At 46.0% G+C, this 15,466-nt stretch overlaps 1 protein-coding gene across 1 annotated transcript in view; it reads left to right on the top strand.

Annotated features, from left to right (window-relative positions):
* The first annotated feature begins 2,032 nt into the window (after positions 1-2,032).
* gpr4 (G protein-coupled receptor 4) overlaps positions 2,033-15,466 on the top strand; it is a 40,125-nt gene continuing 26,691 nt past the window's right edge. The window contains exon 1 of the mRNA XM_030406478.1: positions 2,033-2,307. The gene's annotated coding sequence lies outside the window, so the exon portion shown is untranslated. The remainder of the gene's footprint in view (positions 2,308-15,466) is intronic.

Genomic DNA, 15,466 nt, shown 5'->3' with positions numbered 1-15,466 from the left:
TGCAGATTACGTGTATCTGTCCTTCATGCTAACCTTTGACAGAGCGGACACACGTGCAGGCAGGGACTGTTCATTCATGTCAGGAAAGAATGAACATGTTTTTGCAAAAGATAAGTTATATATCATGACAGACACGAGTCCAATCAGCCTTTTTTTTCATTTCTCGCAGCAGTTTTCATTGTTCACGTGGTTTTGATTGTGGGATGACGAGGAGGTCAGTAAATCTGCTGCAGGTTAACGACCAGCAGTGATCGCAGTTATCGCTTTCACTACCCTCTGAATTTGCAAATCCTTACAGAACATTACAAGCACTAAGCGGTCTTTGTTGGATCCTAGCGGTCCCTTCACAGTACTGTAACCTGCGCAAAAGACATTACGACAGTCAGCAGCACTGTTTCGTACGTCACCTGGGACATCAGCTCTGCGGTTGCCCTTGATGCTCTGACGTCGCTCTGGATGCCCTCTGCTCACCTTTCTCACACCAGCACACACACATGCACAAACACAAATCAGGTGGTGCTGTCGCTGCACAAAGAATAAACCCCCCCACAACTTTAAAACATGATCCTACATTAAGGCTACGTTCACACTGCAGTTACAAGTGACCTGAATCCGATTTTTTTTGCTCATATGTGACCCATATCTGATTTGCTTTTGACAGTGTGAACAGCACAAGTCGCATTGAATCTGACATTTTCTTATCAGATTCAGGCCACATTTAAATGTGTATATACGTATATACGTATCGGATTTTTTTGAATGCGACCGCAATCTGAACAGCCAGGTCGCATTTAATGCGACTTGACGTCATTCTGACCGCGCTGCACTGTTTTGTAAATGAATGACAAATAAAGTTGATTGAAAAAAAAGTGTGCCACAGGCGGGAGCGAGCGGGAGCCATGAACATAATCAAAACAAACATGGAGGACAGCAGTGATCCTGCTCGGTGTAACCAGCCACATCCAAATACTCCTCTGTACGGATGTTGCCGCTATTGCTCCGCATAGAGCCATCATTAAAATATGAATTTTCTTTCTCCTCTTCCTCCTTCGTGATATCACCCGCTCACAAATTTGCCGGCTGCCGCCACACTGTTTTTAGCATTAAGCCATACAGTCCCACGTTACCGGTTGCCGTTGCCATGTTCGCTTCCGTAAACACCGCTGTGGCGTGATGTCATCAATGATCAACTGCGCATGCGGGTCACTTCAGGAGCGTGAGCTGTTCACACAGCAATCCGTAGACAGGCCGCATTTAAAGAGGTAATGTGAACAGCCAAACAAAAAAATCGGATTTGAGCAATAAATCGGAATTGTGCATTAAGACCTGCGGTGTGAACGTAGCCTAAGATGAGCCACTGTGTTCTCCTCAGTCCTGCAGATTGTCTTGAACAGAACAGTGGTTTCATACTTCAGGACAGTTGTTAACCATGCCTTCCCCCCGAGGCGGCGACCCTCTGATGTTTCTAGTCGTCCTGTCCACCTCCCTGTTTAACCTCAGGCACAGAGAATTGCCCCTCCTACGAATACCTGACCCTGACAACTCCTCACTCTGAATCTAAACCTGTTCAGTTCCCACACATCTCTGAATGTTTCTGCCAGAGTGACGAGGATAGAATTTCATCCCATGATCCCCTGGTACTCACATCTTTTGTCCTGTTTTTCACCGAGAGTCTCCTGGTGGCAGAACTGACACACTGAGCCTTTTTTAAAAAAAAAAGGAGTGCAGGCGCGTGTTTTACATTTTTACTGGGACGCTGAGTCATCCTGTTTCTGTGTTGAGTGCAGGAGTTACATTTTGTTTCATACATTTTTTTAAATTTTATGTTGCATTAAAAATTATATATCTGTATCAACAGAACAGGATTCTCCAACACAAGACTTTACTTTAGATTCGTACTTTATGTTCATGTAGAGAGAGAGACACTGAGAGAGAGAGAGTCGGCATTCTGCATGACATAATAACGCCCTCTGTGTGTGTGTGTGTCTCTCTCTCTCTCTCTCCCTCCCTCCCTCAGTCTCTCTCCCTCTCTCTCCTCTCTCTCTCTCAGTCTCTCCCCCTCTCTCTCGCTCAGTCTGCCGTCTGTTGCCGCTCTCCTCCTCACACTGTCCTGCGCTCTGGAGGCTGTTAAACCGGACCACCACCTCCACCACCTTCACCACCACCTCCACCTCCACCGCCGCTGTTATCGGGCTACTAAACGTTTTTTTTCCCGGACGCTGAATGACACTGGGAGACTTTCCCTCTCCTCTCTGGATGGATACGCGCCGTTCTGGGAGCTGACAGCAGGAATCCGGGAAGCTGGACGTGAGTAGCAGCGTTGCGCCTTCACTCAGCTGTGTCCTCTCCGTTTCTTTTTTTCTCCACACAGAGAGGAAGAAGTGAAACTGTCACCTGCCACGGAGAGCTGAAATTCAGCTCGATGTGGCGTAAGGAAGTGTGAGCCCTTAACATTTATATTTATAGACACGTCGGTCACCCACAACGTGCACTTTATGTGCGTAAAGCAGGTGGAACGACACCTAAAGCGCACAGAGTAATGTGAGTTACTGCTGTCTTTATTGTCATATTGTATTGGCTTTAATATGAATATTTCGCATTGTTTGGAGGTTTTTGGAATATTCTATAGCCACAAACTATGATCCTGTGGTGTTAGTCACTCTATGTACGCTACCACATGGATAAAATACACAAATGTATAATATAAGTCATCCACAAAACTCTTATCTTTCTATCTAGTCGTCTGTCTGTACGTTTTCTGTAGTTGTTGGGATTGTTCTCTGCACTTGGATCATTAGGTCAGCATGTCAGCGTATTCACATCCCTTAGCATTCAGTCACACATGGTGTTTATAATGTGGATTAAACACTGCACAGTAAGTGAACATAATGCTCTTACTGTACACATAATAAACCTTCGGAGGGGGTTTTTAAGAGACATCAAAGTGAAACATATGAATTCAGAAGTGGCTCTCTGCTCTTTCCCCCGACTTTGAACCCAGTTTGTGTTTTCTACGTCTGACATCACTTCCATTCTTCGCACAGCCGCCCGGTTTTTGGCTTCCCATTAACTTCTCGCAAGTCGAGCCGCGTTAGTAAACGGAAAACGGGGCGAGCTCGGAGCGTGGACGCTGCGGTACAGAAGGTGCTTGTGTCTCTGCCACGGCTACAGGGGTTTTTGTCTGCAGGCAATTAATAAATCATGAGACTGAACAACTAAAGCAGCCACTTGTGTCCCTGAACCTCAAGCTGTATCGTGCTTTGTGCACGGAGCAGAAAGTTCATCTCCCGCAGCTCTGTGTGGACGGCTTCTTCGCTAAATCTTTGTTTAAGTTACGTGGAGGTTTAGCTGATGTTTTACTTCCATTTGAAAAGATCTCCCTTCTTCACCTCTGCCAACAAAGTATGAGGAGGATTCAGCGTTCAAGCCTCGTCCTGCTGCCTGTCAGTCAGATCTCTCATAAACAAACAGACATGACTGAACGTTGGAGAGCACATCGGCCTTTGGCTGACAAATCGGTTGATTAGAAACTGGTGGCGATCCAGATTTTTGTGCGGCGTTCACTCAGATTAAAGGTGCGGCTCCTGATTCTTCTGCTCGACGGAGCCGTGTTCACATGTTTCTCTCCCAGAAAACAACACAAACCGTGACAGCGACATGGCTGCAGGTTTGCGAGTGTTAAGTCTTTTTATTTAGGTGTCATGGTTGTGAATTCGCTGCTGTTTGGGCCGACACTGATTCTCTGAATTATAAGATACGGACGTGAGAGGAAAAGTTTATAAAGCGACATCTCTTTGAAGGATTAAGGATTGAAGCAGCAGGGATGTGAAACCACACAAGTACAAGGAGGATAAATGGAGTTTGACCTAATCACATTAAGAATTCATGTTTACCGTCATGGATCATCGTCACTCAATGGAAGTTTATTTTGGTGCCGTAAAAAGGATGAAGGGCAGCCACTTGATTCTTACGAACCACTCCGGCAGGGAGAGAGACGGAGACGCTGTGATCTCCAGGAAAGCATCGCGCCTCATCGAGCTGCAGGGAAAAAAACGTATCAACGGATCTTAATGGTCTTCTTAGTAAACAGTCGGCACAATGAGTCCGCTGTTCCTCCTCCGGAATTCCTGCTTTCAACTCCAACACTTAATATTAAAATCAGTAGAATATCTTCTCTCTTCTCTTTTCTTCACTCTGTCGCTTTCTTTCAACCCTCTGTGAAGATCCCCGAGACACTTTGTCCTCTTTTCTCTCTTCCCTCGCAGTCTCCAGTCACGTGTCTCTCATGATTACAATTTTTTTTGGGTTTAAACTGCCCTCCAACAGGAACTAACTCAAAATCAGACTAACAAATGCAGAATTTGCATGTATCACTGACTTCTTTCTGTTTTGTGTTCTCGATTTCTTTGAATCCTTCAAAACAACATTCTGAGTAAACCACCCTCTCCTCTTCCTCTTCCTCTTCCTCCATCCCTCACACTGAACTACCTCTGACCCTCTCGGGAAAGATAATCTGCGCTGTTTTAGCTCCGACCTTGAGGGCAGAAGAATGACTGTGGTTAGCCAAGAGCCCCAGCTTCACTTACCTACCAGTCCCACCTCCTCAACCTCCTCCCTGCTTGTTCACTGTGTCCCTCAAAAGTCAGATGGTGGTGTGACCTTTAAAAGAATGCTTTCACCCTTGGGTGAAGTTTTGGAGACAAACATTCAGCTCATTGTATCGTCTACGTTTGCTTTGAAAAGTGCACAAACGTTTGTCTGCACCACGCAGGACACTTAAGCAACAACTTGGCTGTTAGCTTCTCTGTAATTCATATTTTGGTGTAGTTCATTTTCTAGCTATCCTAAGTTTTTGAGGTGGCAACGACTGAAATATCCCTGCACCCAAGATTTGTGATCCCATTGTTTTTTATCGAGCATCGTCAGCAGGTCAAAGTTACCCTGTGAAGTATCTCAAAAAACGAATGGGTTGGAAACATTTTTATTAGGGAAGGAAATTCAAGGACGGGGGGGGGGGGGGGGGGTGAGACAAGAAGAGAAGAAAAACGAGCGACTAGAAAGAGGAGACAAGAGAGAAAAGGGAGCAGAAGAGAAATGGGAGGAAGATACAGAGAGGAGGGGAGGGGAGGGGAGAGGAGGGGAGGGGAGGGGAGGGCGGCATGAGACAGACTAGAAACAAGAGACGGGTGATGGATGGCCAGTTGGCAGCAGACGGCAGGATAAAAAAAGGATCTTCGGAGGAGGGTGAATGTGAAAGAGAGAGCACTGATGGTGTAATTGCTCTCCAGAGGAGTTCTGATAAGCAGCACTTAAGAGCCTCTGTGGTTAAGTAATCACTGTGATTAAGGACCAAAACAGCTACTGTGTTCGAGAACGATGCTAACAGCTAGCCCGACTGGAGGAAGGACACCCACTGCACCGCATTATCACATTATACTGTCAAATTAACATAACACAACACTGTTTAATGTGGAAAACACAGATTCGGTTCGCTTGCGAAACGTCTCACCTGCCAGGCTCGGCAGGAGATACATGCACACTCTGCGCTACGTATGTAAATGACAGGATCTGTGTGTAACATGCGTGACAGGCAGATAAACGGCCTGTTACTTTTGAATCCACACGCGTTACAGAAGATCAGATAACAGTCGCCGTGATGCTGCGTTCATGCTAACAGACACACAGCAGCAGGTTTACAGTCCGGTCGCTGGTGAAGCTGCAGCTCTCATCGTTTACACACTGCGCTGCAGCCGGACAGCTGTTGTGTAACGTGTTGTGCCTCTGTGGTACACATGAGAAAGATGCTCATTTCCTGTTTGTTTCCTGCATGAAGAAAAACATTGGTTGTGGTCTGTTTTTCACCTTGCTGTTCATACTGCTGAAACTGTTACGACAACACCCCCCGCCTCCCCGCGTCTATGGGCACAATTAAATCGTGCTTGGTAGTTTCATCCTAGCATCCTACTGCTGTCACAGCACCAGATGTGGACGGAGCCTTCTGTCTGTATTTCTGCACAGTTTCTGAAAGCGGATACGGTCCAGTGGAGCAGTACCTCTGGTAGTCATGGGGGGGGGAGTGTAGCAGTGGAGCCAACAGCTCAAGCAGGACAGACAACACAGGACAAGAGAAAGAGGTTTTAAAAAATGGCAGAAGCTTTTTGCTAGTTGGAGAGAAAGTTTCCAACATCTGAATGATGTGACTTCACCCGAACACAGAGACAAACAGTTACGACGGAACAGCTGGGAGCAGAGTTTCCCCACGATTCCACCCGATACGTGTCCGCTGCGCTACGTCTCCGCCACGCCAGCGGAGACGTCCCAGCTCCGGCAGTCCGAAAGCCCTCCGACACAAATACGCAGGACTACTATTTCTGGCGGATGCCGGAGCACGACACAGCAATTTAGCTGAATTTAGCACCGAGCAGACAGGAAGTCACGCACCGAAACAAAATGACATCCAGTTACTTTTAGAAATAAAACACTCATCCTTTGCTTCGCTAATCCTTTGGCCAGGATCACTTCCTGTTGTTTTTATAGCACATACCTATAACTGCGGTCGCGAGTGATTATGTGATTAGCATGGGAACTCCTTGGCCTCGCGATGCCAGTTGTCGACCGTGACTCAACATGCAACCGGTGGGGGTTGCCGGACAGCGGAGCAAAACCGTATCGGCGCCGTAACGCAGCGGACACGTATCTGATGGAATGGCGGGGTTAGTGTGGTTGCGAGACCCTGAGAAAAAGCTACGTTAAAGAGGTGTAACGTGATTACACAAGTCAAGAGGTCCAAGATAGAAGAATTTTATTTCAACAGACATAAGTTAAACTTAACTAAAACCAAAGCCTCCCCGACTAACTACAAACTGATGGGCCGCCAATAAAAGAACCAAAGAAGGGAAGCCACCTCGGTCCAACCCTTACAGGGCCGCTGGAACCGGGCTCTCCCCTCCTACCTTCCCAAACATTCCCCAAACTAAACCCTACAAAAGAAATGGGGCCACAAAACTGAACCACCGGACCCTCCAGAAAAGAACGAACAACCACAGCTACACAACCAGACAAGAAGCCAGACTTGCGTCCCCTTCCTCTTTATCGACTCCTCCATCAGCGTGAGCAGACTCACCTGGAGAGAGGAAGAAAACAACAGCCCACGAGTCAGTGACATCACGGTTAAATAGGCGCATGCGAGAAAAGCTGGAACAGTGGTGTTCTGGAGTAAATTGATCGACCAAGGGAAGGTATTGATGCTTATTTGGCACGTGCACCAACAGGTCAATCTCCCTAAAACTAAACGCACACGTCGAGCTGGTGGACGGACAAACAGACGGTCAGATAAACGTCGGCCTGCGGGCTCGCAGCTCTCCTGATCGGATCATTTTTGCAGAGACGCTGAGAGGTGTCACGATTCTGGTCTCTCAATTAGAGGGATGACTCATGCACAAAAGTGAAGGTGGCAGCGGTTTGAGTCACACACACACACACACACACTTCCAGAACAGTCCAGTGGTAAAAGTGCAGCTACGTGTTTAATTGGGGGTCTGTGGTGTTTTTGTGCCGGCGAGTACTTTCGTCGTGGGCGACTCTGCTTTTGTTTCCTCAGAGTCAACAGCTCATTTGCATCTCCAGTCAACCTCTGCTTTGTTTGTTGTCATGGTGATACGATAATTGGTAGTTTTTCGTCACAGCACATCAGAGTTGCCGGTTTAATTATCCGAAATTAATCGTTTATTATTTTCCCCCCTGTCATCATCATCATCATCTGACTGTCACTGGCGGCTCTGTTCTTAAGACATTTTAATTTTAATAGTTAACTGGTCTGAGATCAGTGAGGTGACACTTTACAGCTCTATCACTTCATTAACTAAGTGATGATGAGAAGGTAATTAGCTCCTTGTACTTCATCACAGCGAAGGGGTCAAGAACTAATAAGTTTTTAATTAGCGTCATTAGCTCATTACATTTTCAGGTCTGAAACCAGGATTAATGGGTGTCTGACACGCGGGATGATACGAGCTGCGTGTCAGACATATTTTATTCATTTTGAGATAATGGTCTGGTTCTTTGTCTAAGTGGAGCTGTCTGCGAGCTAATACCTCAAGTTTAAAACTAAATCCAAGTGTTACTGCTGAGAGTCTTGAAGCTCTCGTTTCTTTTTGTCTACAAGTGCGATCGAACTGTTTTTTAATTGATTTGAATCTGATTTCACAACAGGTACCTTTCTGCGTGCACAGACGTTTTGAAGGGCAGGGGCGAAAAGAAGGGCACTTTAGCGCACGTTTTGGCTCCCAAGAGGGCACTTTAGCGCACGTTTGGCTCCCAGGAGGGCACGTTAGCACGCGTTTTGGCTCCCAGGAGGGCACGTTAGCACGCGTTTTGGCTCCCAGGAGGGCACGTTAGCATGCGTTTTGGCCCCCAGGAGGGCACTTTAGCGCATGTTTGGCTCCCAGGAGGGCATGTTAGCACGCGTTTTGGCCCCCAGGAGGGCACTTTAGCGTGCGTTTTGGCCCCCAGGAGGACACGTTAGCATGCGTTTTGGCTCCCAGGAGGGCACATTAGCATGCGTTTTGGCCCCCAGGAGGGCACTTTAGCGTGCGTTTTGGCCCCCGGGAGGGCACTTTAGTGCACGTTTTGGCCCCCAGGAGGGCACTTTAGTGCACGTTTTGGTTCCCAGGAGGGCACTTTAGTGCATGTTTTGGCCCCCAGGAGGGCACTTTAGTGCACGTTTTGGTTCCCAGGAGGGCACTTTAGTGCGCGTTTTTCAACAATTGGGCCATAATGGCGGGCGACCGCCCCCCTGCCCCCCCCCTTGTGCACATCACTGCCGAAACGATCGCTGCAGCTTGTGAGTCAGGTGCAGCACCTCTGTCTGAGCAGCTGGTGAACATCGGCACTCGAAGCCAGCGGGCAGATCTTTGGTGCACCTCGTACTGCTTCTGCCTCACTGGTGCAGCGTGGAGAGGACAGAAGAAGAGAGTAGTGGCAGCTTGTGAGAACGCAACATGAAATCAGTGTCAAGGCGTTCAGAGAATGTCTACTTTTCTCCCTTTCGATCATCGTGACACGAGACTCAGCTGTGAAAACTACCCAGAGTTGTAAAATCCTGTCTGAGCATTACAAACTTTCTCTGCAGTGTTTTGGTTTCTGATAACATTCATCCGTTACTTGAACTGAACTTCCTGGTTCAGATTTCATCGTCTCGTCAGCGTCTTCGACAACACGCCACAACCGATGCTGTTTTTTTAAGGCATGTATGTTTTGGGTCTGCATCCCTGCTCAGCGCTGACAGTCTGTAAAGCGAAACTGCTACCAGACGTGTCCCGCAGTGTGAAGCACGTCGCGGTTTGTTGGAGGATTTCTGCGAATGGAAAAAAAAGGATCCTGGTATCAATAAACTTTGAAAGGCTGTCCTTGAACACGGCAGCGGCGCTCATCTCTGTGTGTCGATGGGACGATACGGCTGATGGCCTGCAGACAGAGAGAGAGATTTAAACAAAAGAGAGGAAAAAGGTGTGTGTGTGTGTGTGTGTGTGTGCGTGTGTGTGTGTGTGTGTGCGTTTGTGTAACTGCTGATAGTCTGACGCCGCGTCTAAATGCACCCAGGGTGTGATGAGGTCACTGCTGTCTGTCTGTAAACACTGTTAGCCCTGTTAGACACACACACACACACACACACATGCGCGCACACACATGCACACACACACACACACACACGTCTCCAGTGTGAAGACAGCAGCACCTGTGGCCGGCATTAGAGCAGTTTCAGATGGTCGATAACCATCTCACTCTCTCCCTGTTTGCCTTCTTTCTTTCCCATTAACCTCCCTCCCTCGCTCCTCTTCTTCTTCTCTCTTTCCATTTTATATCCCTTTCTTTTACCGCCGCTCTATTTTTCTCGAGATCAATGACCTTGTCCTCTTTTTTTTATTCTCTCTCTTTTCTCCTCGGCAGCATCTCTACCACATTTTTCTTCACTTTCATTTTCACCCTCTCCTTTCTAAGAAGATCTAAAATTACACCCTCGCTATCTCTCTTTCCATTCGGCTCGCCCACTTTTTTCCGTCTCTCACACTATCTCTCTATCTCTTATCTCTCCCATGTTCAGTATCGTTCACCTCTCCTCTCTTTACTTTGCCCCTGATCAATATTTTTCTTCTTGCTCTCTTATTTCTCTCATGGTTTCGTTCAAACCCTCTGAACACTTGAACTGTGTAAGTTTATTTTTGGGGGTTTTCACAGAAGATGGCAATCTCACTTGAACTTGTATTTCTCTGGTTGTTCCAGACTGTATAACAGCTGTGTTCAGACTGTTGGCTCAAGGTTTCAGATGGACTTTCATCTTTTTGTTACCTTGTGAGGCAGCTGGATTCACAAGATAAACGCGATCATCCGTCTCACCAGGCTTTGAGCTGGTCATCAGCGTCCTTTGAGGAACTGCAGTCGTGGTTTACGTGTGACGACCGGCATGAGAGGCGACTGTTCGCGTTTGTCTCGCTGCTCAGTTTTATCAGAACTGGAGTTTATTTCATTAGAACAACAGCAAAGATTGATTTACAGACGGGCTCAGCTGGAGGTAACGCTCTTCTACTGTATATCTGATTGGTTACAAAATCACTGGTTCGTCCAATCACGTGCCGGCCCTTTTCCTGGCAGTTTCCAGATGGTTTGGCGTGTCGGGTTAATGACATTTTCAGTGTCGCTCTCTCACTTTCTCTCCTGTTGCTGGTTTGAATCAAAGGCACTTCCAGCCAGCAGATGTTAAGTCCGGTCCAGATGTTTCGCTCCAACACCCCACTGAAATTAATGAGGCGGCTGATGTGGTTGCACTGACCAATTGTGCGTATCTGCCAGGGAGAAGAGAAAATAAAAGTTATAGTAGAAAAGGCTGTTGTAGAAAATTAGATTAGTGGTTATTAAAAATCTGACTCTCGCTCTCAAAACCACATGCTGACATGAAAACAAAGACTTATAATCTGTTATTTAACTGGAACAATTTAAGGAAAGAGTCAGGGCGATTCACTGAAGGCCCGTTAAGGAAAATGCTCTGAGTGAGTCTGGATGAAATCTGAAACAGATAATGTGATGATGTCTTGTTTTTTAAAGTGTCGGTCGAAAGGAGAGGAAAGAAGATATCTCTCTCTCTCTCTCTCTCTCTCTATCAGCCTCTTTGTGTCTCTCTCCCATCTTCAGTCTCTCATCAGCTCTGCAGCTATCGACTGTTTTAGTACTGGAGTACAGAAGATGATTAGATGAAACTGTAATGATCCCAGAAGAAGAATGGGAACGCTGCAGCGGCAGGAAGAAATAAGACACATCAAATGTTACGGATTTCACATTTATATTAACTTTTAACTCCTCTAAACACGACGCCTGAGCTCTCGTTCAGACTCATACTATGATTTTCACAAGGCATCATTTTTTTACTTCTCATTGCTCTCAGGAACTCGCTCTCGTCGTCTCTCTGATGAAATAGATAGAAGAAAACATTGAGGTCAAAATGTATATCTGATCCAGATGGTTTAGCCTCGCGAAGAATAAAATGTCCTGTCCTGTGTCGTGCCGGGTCGTTATCCTGCAGTGTGTAATTGTTGGTGGACCAGAAGAATAAAGATAGCTTGTTTTGATTATACAGTAAATGCGGTTTAAGGTTTAACAGATTTAAAGGACACAAGAGCCGAAAAAGTCACTCAACACAAACTTTAAACATTGTCTCGGTGACGGGTGTTCTTTCTGATTTTATATTTAAAGCAAGTGGCTTATTTTGTCTTCATCATCAGACCTTTTTGGGATAAATGCTCACACAAAGTTTGAAGGATTTATGATATTGTTGGACTGTCAGACTGGTTTGAAGGCCTGGAGACAGCATATTTCTAAGCCGCTACACACTCTGTATGACTGGACGTTGTTTTTGGAAGTGACCAAAAAAAGACTGGAGCCTAAAGTCTATAGCAGCGGGTCGGATTAACCTGCCCTGGGAAAAAATGCACAGGATCCATATTTAGGAATATTCAATATACAAGCACACAACTAAAATAATGAAGATCAGAAAACTTAAGAACATAAGAACTTCACGCAGGAAGTTCAGGTTTTAAACTGGATCCTCTTTAAAAGTAAAGTTCTCAAAACCTTTCTGCTAAATCAAACATTATTCTAGATATTTGTCGTGGATGTTTTTTTCTCTGCTGTTTCGCATTAAACACGTTCAACCAGTGAAACATACGTCAGCTTTTAGTCAAATGTATTTTATCACGGGTCAAGCGATATCTTTGACGATGCAGTTAACACTTGCTGCAGAATTCAAGATGTCAGCCACGAAACAAGAGAATTCTTGGCATTTTAAATGTTTACGAGTGAGTAATGGAACGAGTAAAATTAGACTCAGCGAGCTGTGAGATCATGAGCTTCAGGAAACCGTTCGCTGCACACCTCCAACTCCTCTCAGCGACATAACCAAACCTTTAATGTGTCCGGCTGCTGAGCGCAGCATGAGATCAGATCACGGGTGTAATAATTAATGACTGACTTCTTTATTAAAACACGCTGGGTTTGTTTGGCTGCGCCGTGAATAGACGCACCAGGTGGTCCTCTGTTGTATTTCTGACAAAGTAGTCGGACGAGGAGCAAAGTGTTGGATATCGCTTGTTGTTGTCAGGGTAACCACGGGCGCTGACAAGCTGACCCGGACTGACATTTTAAAGATAACGACTTCAAGGCCTCGTGTCAGTTTATTGTTGCATATTACCAAACTCATGTTAAGTAAGTCAGTCTCCTGGGTGGTTTCTCCCTTTAGCAGCAGTAGCCTACATTAAAAGTATTCACAGTGTTGTGCGGGTGGAGCAGTAGGTGGGGAAACGTAAATAAGCAATGAGGGAAAAGGTGACGACGCTCCCTCTTTACTGTAGCTGCTGTTCCTCCGACATGGCAGCGTTTCCCTTCCTAACGTTTCTATTTTCAGACAGAATCCGCGTCGTGCACGAACATCTCACTCCGTCACTTCTGATTCGCTGCAACTTATATTTTCCACGATGGCAGCCTGCAGATTTGTGTGCGCGCTCATGATTTAACCTCGCTGCTCTTGACTGACCGCCAGCCGGTGCCTCAGCCGAGCTGACAGAGAAGCCTGTTTGTTTTTAATGAAATTCAAAATATACTAAATCATTCTGAGAGGCACTTTGGTTTACAGAAGAGTTTACTACTCCGCAGAGAGGAGAGTTTACATTTTCATCTATTGGTGCACTTTTTTTTTTCTTTTTTTTTGCTAGAATTTATTTTAGCTCCCTTGATAATAATCATTTGTAAAAAGCTCGCATCAGGCTGTATTTACAGGCTGCGCCACGTCTGTCATGTATGTGATCCTGCATGTATCTAATTGTGTTTCCATCTACCAGCCCGTGTAGCAGCCAGTCAGTTGTTTGATTTATGTCAGATATTAGTAACCCACCTCAAGCTGGAGTTCAAAGAGGAAAAAGATTTTATAAGCCTGCTGCCCTGCGTGCCCTCGTGTCACTCGACATGACTAACCAGAATAGAAACCGACCAATCAGACGAGGAGAGACAAAACAGGAAGTGGCACAGGAAGCAGCCGTATCCTGGCAGCAGACTGGTGCTCTCAGAAAGCACATAATTACACACGCACGCTCGGGCTTGTTAGCTAATGAGGACCCTCATTTACATTAAACTCTAAAAAACTAACCGTAACCACAGATGGTGACTAAGCGCTCCGAGATAAAATGTCCCCACTTTCAGAAATGTCCTCGCAAAGATAAAAGTATATATATATATATATATATAATCATTGATTACATAAAAGACACAATAACTATATCTTTCACATCTGCAGCAAAACGCCTCCTGTTTTTATCTCTTCCTTTTTGTATTTAAGGATAAGCGTGATGTTCATGCTGTGACTCACCCTCCTGTTTGCTACTGCGTTTACATTTTCATACATCAAACTTTTTAAAATGTTTATTTCGGTGTACTTTAAGCTGCTGCACATGTGACCTATACCCTGTTTATTTCACATGTACCCTATACTTCTAAAATTAGTCCTGACTGATGGGTTGAGCAGACTTGTGTCATGCATGTGTTTTGTTTTTTATTTTCTTTTTGATAACACTGACGAGGTTTGACCTCTACTGCTGTCTGCATATTGTTGCGTGGCCATTGCAGCGGGTTAACTCCCATCCGTCAACGAACACACGCTCACACGCTCACACACACTCGCTCGTCTGCACGCCCGCACATACCCTCGACTCGACAGAAATTCAGACAATCATATGCATTCTCCCTCTCTGTGCCTCTGACACACAAACACAGAGCTCCGGTGGGATTAGTCTGGCAGGCAGCGCCTCAGAAATGAGTGGAGGTTTTCTGCAGCCTGTCATTAAAACTGCTGACACCTCCACATCCAAACCTCCAATGGAATATCATTTGTCTGAGGTGCAGCGAGCAGCTGAGGACGCCGATGTGCTGCAGAACGCTTCACACGCACACCGAACATGTAAGACAGCTAATAAAGATGTGGTTTATCCTGCAGGAGACGTGGAAAGAGGGGAGTTTTGGGGGGGCTGTAATAAGTCCAAGACATGAGAACACCCTGATCACATTTTATGTTTATGTTAAAATCTTATTGGAGGGGATCAAATATGATGAACGTGCCACCCACAGACAAACCACTGGGTCTAAAAAACATTCACACGTGGTCAGAATTTAGCGCAGAAATGGACAAAGACCGGTCCGCTTTTAGTCCGTCTGTGGGAGAGAAGTTCAAACAGAACTTAGTGGTACAGATTGAGTTTTCATGCATCAGTCTGTAACGCTGGTGCTTTATTTCATTTAGTGAAAATCTGATCAACTGGACAAAAATGCCCCACTGGAACAAACCGCGCCTCGTCATCCAACGGAAGACTACAACAACACAGGTGCTCTGCTGAAAAGACACGAGTATCATACATCATGTGCTTTGTATTGGCTGCTGCTGAAAGGAAAGGAGTTAGTCACACACACACACACACACACACACACAGTGCCTCATTCATTTCTCTCCAGACGTACAGTAACAAGCTCTGGTGATCTGATCAGGGCCAAATTAAGATTTGTCCAATAAAGCTCGATGCTGTAAACGTTGCAGGAAAATGAGGCACTTTTATTGAAGTCATTAATTTTCCCTGCAGGGCGTCAGGTTGAGCCTACAAGGTCTTTGAAACATGGAGGGCTGCACGGCCACCCGAGCATGAAATGAACAGCCAGGATTAACTACCTGCAGCCTTCGACTCGCCTTCTGTCTCTGCCTCCGGCCGGCTCGGACAGCTTTCGTCTTTCCTCTTCAGTTTCTCTGATTTCTTCAACCCGCTTCTTTCCTTCCATGACCGCTCTTGTCACTTCTTTCCCTCCTACGTGGTGATTACTAATCGCACTGCACCAGATGGTCACAGCTTCAGACGGTGTCAAGTACAAACAGGCTCGACAC

This window comes from Sparus aurata, chromosome 2 (genome assembly GCF_900880675.1).
Source record: "Sparus aurata chromosome 2, fSpaAur1.1, whole genome shotgun sequence".
Lineage (NCBI taxonomy): Eukaryota > Metazoa > Chordata > Actinopteri > Spariformes > Sparidae > Sparus > Sparus aurata.
The sequence above is the reverse complement of the archived record's forward strand: the minus strand, read 5'-3'. Positions and strand labels throughout refer to the sequence as shown.